The sequence below is a fragment of the Mus pahari genome, chromosome X (assembly GCF_900095145.1).
Source record: "Mus pahari chromosome X, PAHARI_EIJ_v1.1, whole genome shotgun sequence".
Classification (NCBI taxonomy): domain Eukaryota; kingdom Metazoa; phylum Chordata; class Mammalia; order Rodentia; family Muridae; genus Mus; species Mus pahari.
In genome coordinates this window covers 67,935,424-67,942,944 of record NC_034613.1, presented here as the reverse complement: position 1 = coordinate 67,942,944, position 7,521 = coordinate 67,935,424, and the positions used below count along the sequence as shown (strand labels likewise).

The 7,521-nt window shown below is 37.1% G+C and overlaps 1 pseudogene; it reads left to right on the top strand.

Moving 5' to 3' along the window:
* The first annotated feature begins 2,720 nt into the window (after positions 1 to 2,720).
* On the top strand, positions 2,721 to 3,621 carry LOC110314370 (annotated as a pseudogene).
* Positions 3,622 to 7,521: the final 3,900 nt, after the last annotated feature.

The window sequence follows — 7,521 nt, the reverse complement described above, 5'->3', positions numbered from 1 at the left end:
CCATATAGGAATATGGAGTTTGTGACCAAGATAAACCTAATAGAAATTGTGTAGTCCATCAGAGTTAGTATCACCAATTCTTGTAATATAAAAAATAGAGCATAACATTATTTTTATATGTTTAGGAGTTTATTTTTACTCCAGTAATTAATTATAATCATGGCTACAATAATATACCAAGTTATAAATAATAGATTAATTGACATTTTTCATTTCCAGGTCCTTGCATTCTTGCATTTCTTCATTTGTTTAAGATCTTTGAATCACTAAATATATTAGCTCTGATAAGTTATTTCTCCACTGGTGAAATGAGCCAATTCAAGCTTTATTAAATTATATTAAACATAGGTTCATTGGGAAGCTGAGAATTCACTGGCCCCAAGGACTGAGGCTAGGGTAGTTGCAGTGGGAAGGGAGAGAGAGGAGAGGGGGAAGGAAGAGAAAGAAAGGATATTCTCAGAGGGGGGAGAAGGAGAAGAGGAGGAGGAAGAGGTAGAGGGGGGAAGAGAGAGAGAAAGACAGCCTGAGAGAGAGAGAGAAAGAGAGAGAGAGAGAGAGAGAGAGAGAGAGAGAGAGAGAGAGAGAGAGAGATCAAAATATCTGGATTATATAGGAAAGAGCCTCTGGGGGGAAGAACTGCCCAGCCACTGAGCTGGAAAGGTCAGGGTTGGTGGCAGGGTAAGGTAGGGACAGAGGGATACTGGGAGAACCTGGAGGCCAAGTCTGCTTTAGTGTGTAAAATAAGCCCCTTGTCCTCGGGAAATAAACCAAACAATCACACGATGTGACTTTATATTGCTGTGATAACCATCAAGGCTAAAAGCAATTTATGTAGGAAATTATTTATTTCAGCTTATAACCTCGGGTCACAGTCAGTCACTGAGGAAAATCAGTACAGAAACTCAAACAGAGCAGGAATCTGGAAGCCAGAATAGAAGCAGAAGCCATAAAGAAGTGATTCTTACTGGCTTGCTTCCCCCTAACTTCTTCAGCCAGCCTTCTTATTGCATCCAGGACTACCCTAGTGTAGCTGGGTTCTGCAATATCAATAAACAAGGAAATGTTGCAGAAACATCTTTACTGGACAGTCTAATGTGGGCATTTACTCAGGTGAGGATCCTTCTTCCAAAATGACCCTGGCTTCTATCATGCTGTGAAGAACCTAACCAATATACATGATCTTTATTTTAAAATTTTTATCTTAAATGAAGACACTGGGTTCTAAAGAAGTTAAAAGACTTGTTTTATAACAATCACCTCAGTGATGTTAGTTATAGTGTTTGAAACTAGATAAAAGAAAGGGAAACATCCTGCTATTATTTTCAGGAAGTTAACATGCTCTTTGTTTGGGTTCTTCTTATATTACATATTAGCTACAAGCATTCAGTGAGAATAGCTGCATTATTTATTGTTCAACTTATAAAATTTTCTGATTAGGTCTATCTTTAGAATTTAAATACTTAGTTTTCTCATAACCTATCAAATTGAAAACTACTTACTGTTTTTGTCAAGCAAAATGTTAAACTTAACAGAGATTCTAAGTGTATTAATTTTTATATGTAATTAATCTTATGTACTTTAAACTAAAGTTCCTTAATGTGCTTTTGGTATAGTTTCCAGCATTCACACTTGTCTGAACAGATAAATAATGGAAGCACTGAACATTCTATATAATTCATCTTCAATATGCACTATCATTGTTATACTTAGCTTGAATTGTCATAATTAAATTATTTCTTTTCTTTAAAATACCCAAAGAAAAATAAGTCTAAACATACTTATTGCCTATCTAAGTAGAAGTTTTGGAAATTATTTTTTACTCAGCCATCTTTCATGCCTACCACTTACGTTTGTTCATTTTTATGCCCATATCAATGGTAGATTCTGGCATATATATATATGCCTACAAACATTAGTTGAATGACTAAAAACAATAACTGAATGAGTAAATTAATAAATGGATAACTTTCAGCATTTTCACATTATATTCAAAACTTTATGACTTAGATTTGATTTTTGATATATAGTCTAATAATAAATTACTGTTCCATAGTGCATTGCTTGTAACTTTTATATAAAGTATTTCTAGTATTTCTAATGATTCTTGTATTGAGTTCCTGCTTGTATTGTCTTATTTCAGCTTTACCATATTTACTTGTGGTACTATGTTTCCTTTCTAAGATTCTAATATCATTGTTATTTCTACACAATTACATTTCTAGTGATAGCACATAAATAATTTAAGGCACTAGCTAAATACAACTGCGCTCTAGATATAAAAACAATTTAATGATTTTTCCAACTAAAAGGTATAATTAATTTTTTAAGGAATAAGTGTCATCAATTCTACTTGTAGACAGACCATTTATAGGATATTCAGTCCTGTAGAGGAAAGAACATATATTGAGTGCTTCCTGTAAATATATCTAGCTTAATGAATAATTAATATCAAAAATATAGAAAGAGAAAATATTAAATAACATTGTGTTCTCCATGTCTGTTTTCTATATGTTTTAATTCTACAGTAAATAATGGTCTGAAACAATGAACTTTCTCCACTTAAGTAAATACTATTCAGTGCATTGAAGAATTCAGGAACATGAATTTTTGTTCTGCTTATACATGTTCTATACTGAAATAGGTTAAATCTTTGAAGACAGTGAATAAAATTCTTGCACATTTTTTTGCAACATATTCTGTGCAATGGTAGAAGTCACCACATGAAGAATCACTCAGAGGGCGGCTGAGTGATCATTAACAAAACCGAGAGCATCCTAATGTCCTATGATCATGTGGAGCTTACATTCAACGACATGAAGAATGTGCCAGAGGCCTTCAAAGGAACCAAGAAAGGCACCATCTACCTTACTCCGTACCGGGTCATTTTTCTGTCAAAGGGGAAGGACGCCATGCCCTTCTACCTGATGAAGGACTGTGAGATTAAGCAGCTGGTGTTCCCTGCAAACTTCATTAAAGGAACAGTGAAGGCTGAAGCAGGAGGTGGCTGGGAAGGCTCCGCCTCCTACAAGCTGACCTTCACAGCAGGGGCGCCCTCCAGGTGGCATCTCAAGCCTCCAGAGGTGAAGTCCACAATGGAGCCTATGGGTACCCTTACATACCCAGCGGGGCCTATGTCTTCCCCCACCCCCGCCAGTCGCCAATGGAGCGTACCCCTGCCCTCCTGGCTACCCTTACCCACCGCCCCCACCCAAGTTCTATCCAGGACCTCCCATAATGAATGGGGCCATGGGCTATGTACAGCCCCCACCACTACCCTATCCTGGGCCCATGGAGCCTCTGGTCAGCGACCCCAGTGCCCCCGCTACTCCTGCAGCCGAGGCCAAGGCTGCAGAAGCCGCTGCCAGCACCTATTACAACCCAGGCAACCCATACAATGTCTACATGCCCACGAGCCAGCCTCTGCCACCACCCTACTACTCCCCCCCTCCAGAAGACAAGAAAAACCAGTAGACCCTGCCCACTTCCCGCCTCTTACCCAGAGACCCCTTCCTGGGCCTCCTATGGGGCTGCATCTGGGATTCCAGGAGGCCAGGGAGGGCCCTGTTCTTCCCCAGGCCTGAGTATAAAGTTAGCAGGAGCTAGCCCTGATAGAAAGCTGGAACTCCTCGCCTGAGAGGCGCGTCCCAGCTTCTCACCCTAGCTCAGCTCACAGCGCTCTTCTTCCCAGCTTCCCTTTCACCATCTCTGGAGCTCGCAGGAGCATGGGGTGACCCTCATTCCTCATGATAGTAGCCCCCCACACACAGAGGGACTCTCTGGCCACTCCTCACCGCTGTCCAGCCCCCCTGCAGCCTGGTGACCATTGTTCTTCATCTCTTGGGCTCCTAAGACCAGCCATGTGTCTCCCCGACAGGCCCTGCCAAGCCATGTTCACATTCCTTACCCCTGGCGCGTACCTGGCCTTCCAGCAGACTGTCAGTCCACAGTCACACCCGGCCACCTGTTCTTTCTGTTGCTTCCAGGGATTTTACTGGGAGCTTCTAGTGGCTGGCATCAGAGACAAAGCCACTGTGTCACAGAGGAAGCCCCTATGCCCCTCTGCTACTGTTTGTGGGAATTTGCCACCTCTCCTCTCCCCTTTACAGGGGGCTGCTCAGCAGGAGGGACAGAGAATGCATGCAGGCCCTTTGGTCTGGGACTGAGGACCTGCAACTATGTGACCTCTCACCCGCTGTCTGGCCCTCTGTAAGCTTCATGCCCCCAGATGCACTAGAATCGCTCTTGTGCCGGGCCTGGTGGCGCAGGCCTTTAATCCCAGCACTTGGGAAGCAGAGGCAGGCGGATTTCTGAGTCCGAGGCCAGCCTGGTCTACCAAGTGAGTTCCAGGATAGCCAGGGCTATACAGAGAAACCCTGTCTCGTAAAACCAAAAAAAAAAAAAAAAAAGAATCGCTCTTGTTCCTTCCTGATCCAGACACTAAATGAGAAGATAGTTATTTAAAGAGAATTCCTATTTATTTGACACAAAATGTTCAGTTAATATATTAATGTGAAATAAACCCTGTTTGCACCTTGATTCGTTTGCTACGACTGTGAAATAGTAAAAACGAAGTGACTGGAAAAAAAAAAAAAGTCACCACACAATACAGAACACATTGCAAAAATGGACAAAAAGTGTTATCTAAAAACATAAGCTTTAAAAAGCAGAATTTTCACACGCAGCTTTGCTATTTTTTCAGGTCTATCGCTCCTTTGTTTCTCTTATTTATTTTGATATTTTATTCTCAACAAACACCATTCCTTCTATAAAGGCTACCACCTTTAAAAAAATCTTCATTACAAAAAGGATGTTATAAACATTTCCTAAATTGTAAGATAGTATACAATATAAAATCATAATTGAAAATTCATATACTAATATATGTTAATAATCAATATACAAATTATAAATATATTCTATGGTCTAATTCCCAAGGGTAAGTTTTCAAAATGTTAAAAACAAAGTAGAAAAATAAATCAGAGAAGTTTCACATCAATTACAATGATTGTTGAGTTCATTACCATGAGAAATATTTAACCATCCAAATGTTAAAAGATATATGACTTGATTTCAAAGAACTGAATATTGTATGCCAAGAAAAGTTCTTCAATGCTTTAAGTCATTTTACAATAAACTGAGAAGTTATGTATGTTATATATGTGCATGATATTTCATAATATAAAGTAATTATATTACTACATAGTACACATATATAGGATAGGATACCTTATAAACTTTATGTGTACTTATATTATAATTTTATAATATATACTAATGTAATTAACATTAATCCATATTTTTTTGGAAAGATCCAATATTTTTTTTCTTTTTCTTTTTATGGGGTTTTTGTTGCTGTTTGGGTGGTTGCTTTTCATTTTTTTTCAAGACAGGGTTTTTCTGTATAGTCCTGGTTTTCATCAAACTTGATCTATAGACCAGGTGTTCCTAAACTTGGGGATCCATCTGCCTTTGTCTCCCAAGTTCTATGGTTAAAGCTGCCTGCTACCACTGCCCAGAAAGATCCAGTATACTTAACTGAATTATAGAGGGAATAAATGGTTGCCCTGGAAAGATGTTAGAATGGTACTATTTTTATTTCATCTATTGCAGTACAAATCTAATTTTAGACTCTAATGTTTTCTTCCATAAAAAACTCCACGTGTACTTTATCATTTTTCATTGATTTATTTCTTTGTGAGGAAGGTAGTTTGGTTGTGGGAACCTCATTAGTGAAAATCGTAATAATTATTTCATCAAAATATGCTGTGTTATTAACAGCTATCCAGAGATATATTTTAAAGGAGCATTTATAGTAAATACAAGGACAGAAAAATGAAATTCAATACTTAGAATAATAACTTTGAGAAACTTAATGGTATCACTGAAGATAATGAGTCAGTACCTACTTAATCATAAACAATTATGTATGAGTTCAAATATAATGCTGCTATTTAAAAAAAAAAAAGCTTGTTAAAACTTCCCTAAAAATGTTCAATTCCTGATGATTACAGACTCTAAAAGTAAAATTCAAGGACACTGGTGAAGTGTAAATTTTCCAACTCATGAACTATTCATGAGTAATGATCCTAAGAAACACGTAGTAATAGCTCTTGACCCTTACTATTGCAGAAATAAATCTTTCAAAGCAGAGGAATTTATATAAAAAAGAATATGTATTTAAGCAATTTTAAGGTATTTTAAATAATTATTTTAATATTTATTTCATGTGTATTGGTTTTCTGCCTGCCTTGTGTGTGTTGGAGGGTGTCAGATCCTCTGAAACTTGAGTTATAAACAGTTGTGAGCTGCCGTGTGAGTGCTGGGAATTGAACCCAGATCCATTAGAAATGCAGCCTTAAACACTGAGCCTACTCTCCAGTCCTAGTTTCTAATTTTAAACACCCAAAAGAAGTTATCTAATTAGAAAGATAAGCATATTATGATGTATTATGTACAAGCTGCTTCTCAGTTAAGATATTTATCTACCAAAATTCATATTAAACCATAAGTCAATAATAAAAGGTAGAAGCCATTTGGTTCTTAGAAGCCTGGAAGTCTTACATGCCACCCTGACGCTTTGCCATCATTCTCTTTTAGGTCATGTTTTCTAAATGTCCTTTCAACTTCTGATATATAGCAAATGCTATGCATGCTTTCCCATGTTCCCTTTCTTAAAAAAAAAAAAAAACTACAAATTATAGTGGTCTCCATTGAGACTGAACTATTCACACTGCCAATCTGCAAATTAGTATAATATATAAATTAATTTTTTACCCCTCATAATCTCCTTGGATGCCATCTCTTAAATAAATCATTTGTTCTCAAAATTGCTTCAGAGAGATGAAATTTGAGATACTTCTAAGAAGAAATTGGATTGAATGCTGGTCCTGAGTTTCATGCTTGTTAGGGTCTCAGTCTACAATAATGTCCTCACTGCTTTGCACAGGACAAGAAGTCTGAGGATCAAATGTAACATGTTTACCCTAAATCAAATTTCTAAGACATGTCACACAAATATTCTTACAAAATAGTCTGATTGTTCCAATACCCTTCCCCAGTCAGTGTTAATGGTTGAGTCCCACAACTACAGGTTCAACAATGTCTGCCTGTTTGCTGTTTTCTGTTTGAAGAAAATCTGAACATACTTGAGACCTACACATTTTTCAGAATGGTCTCACTTACAATGTAGGATAAACTTTGTATTTTTCATCTGTTTTCTCATGATGAATTTTGAATAGTTTCTCAATATTTTGATAGAATTCTCTATTTTTGTCATTATCTTTGTTAAAGTTTCTTAAGTGAATTACATACTTTTGTTTTTTTATTATTGTTCTGTACCTTCACTTTTTAATATCAATGTTTTGTCTTTTGATATGCTTTATAATATAATTCATAGCTTTCTGTGTTATGCTTTTTGAGATTTCCCTATTCCACTTTGTGTATCCTAGGTTACAAGCTTATCTCTTTCCTATTATTTTGTGTTTGACTTTAACTAGTAATTCTATGAGAAAACACAGTCCC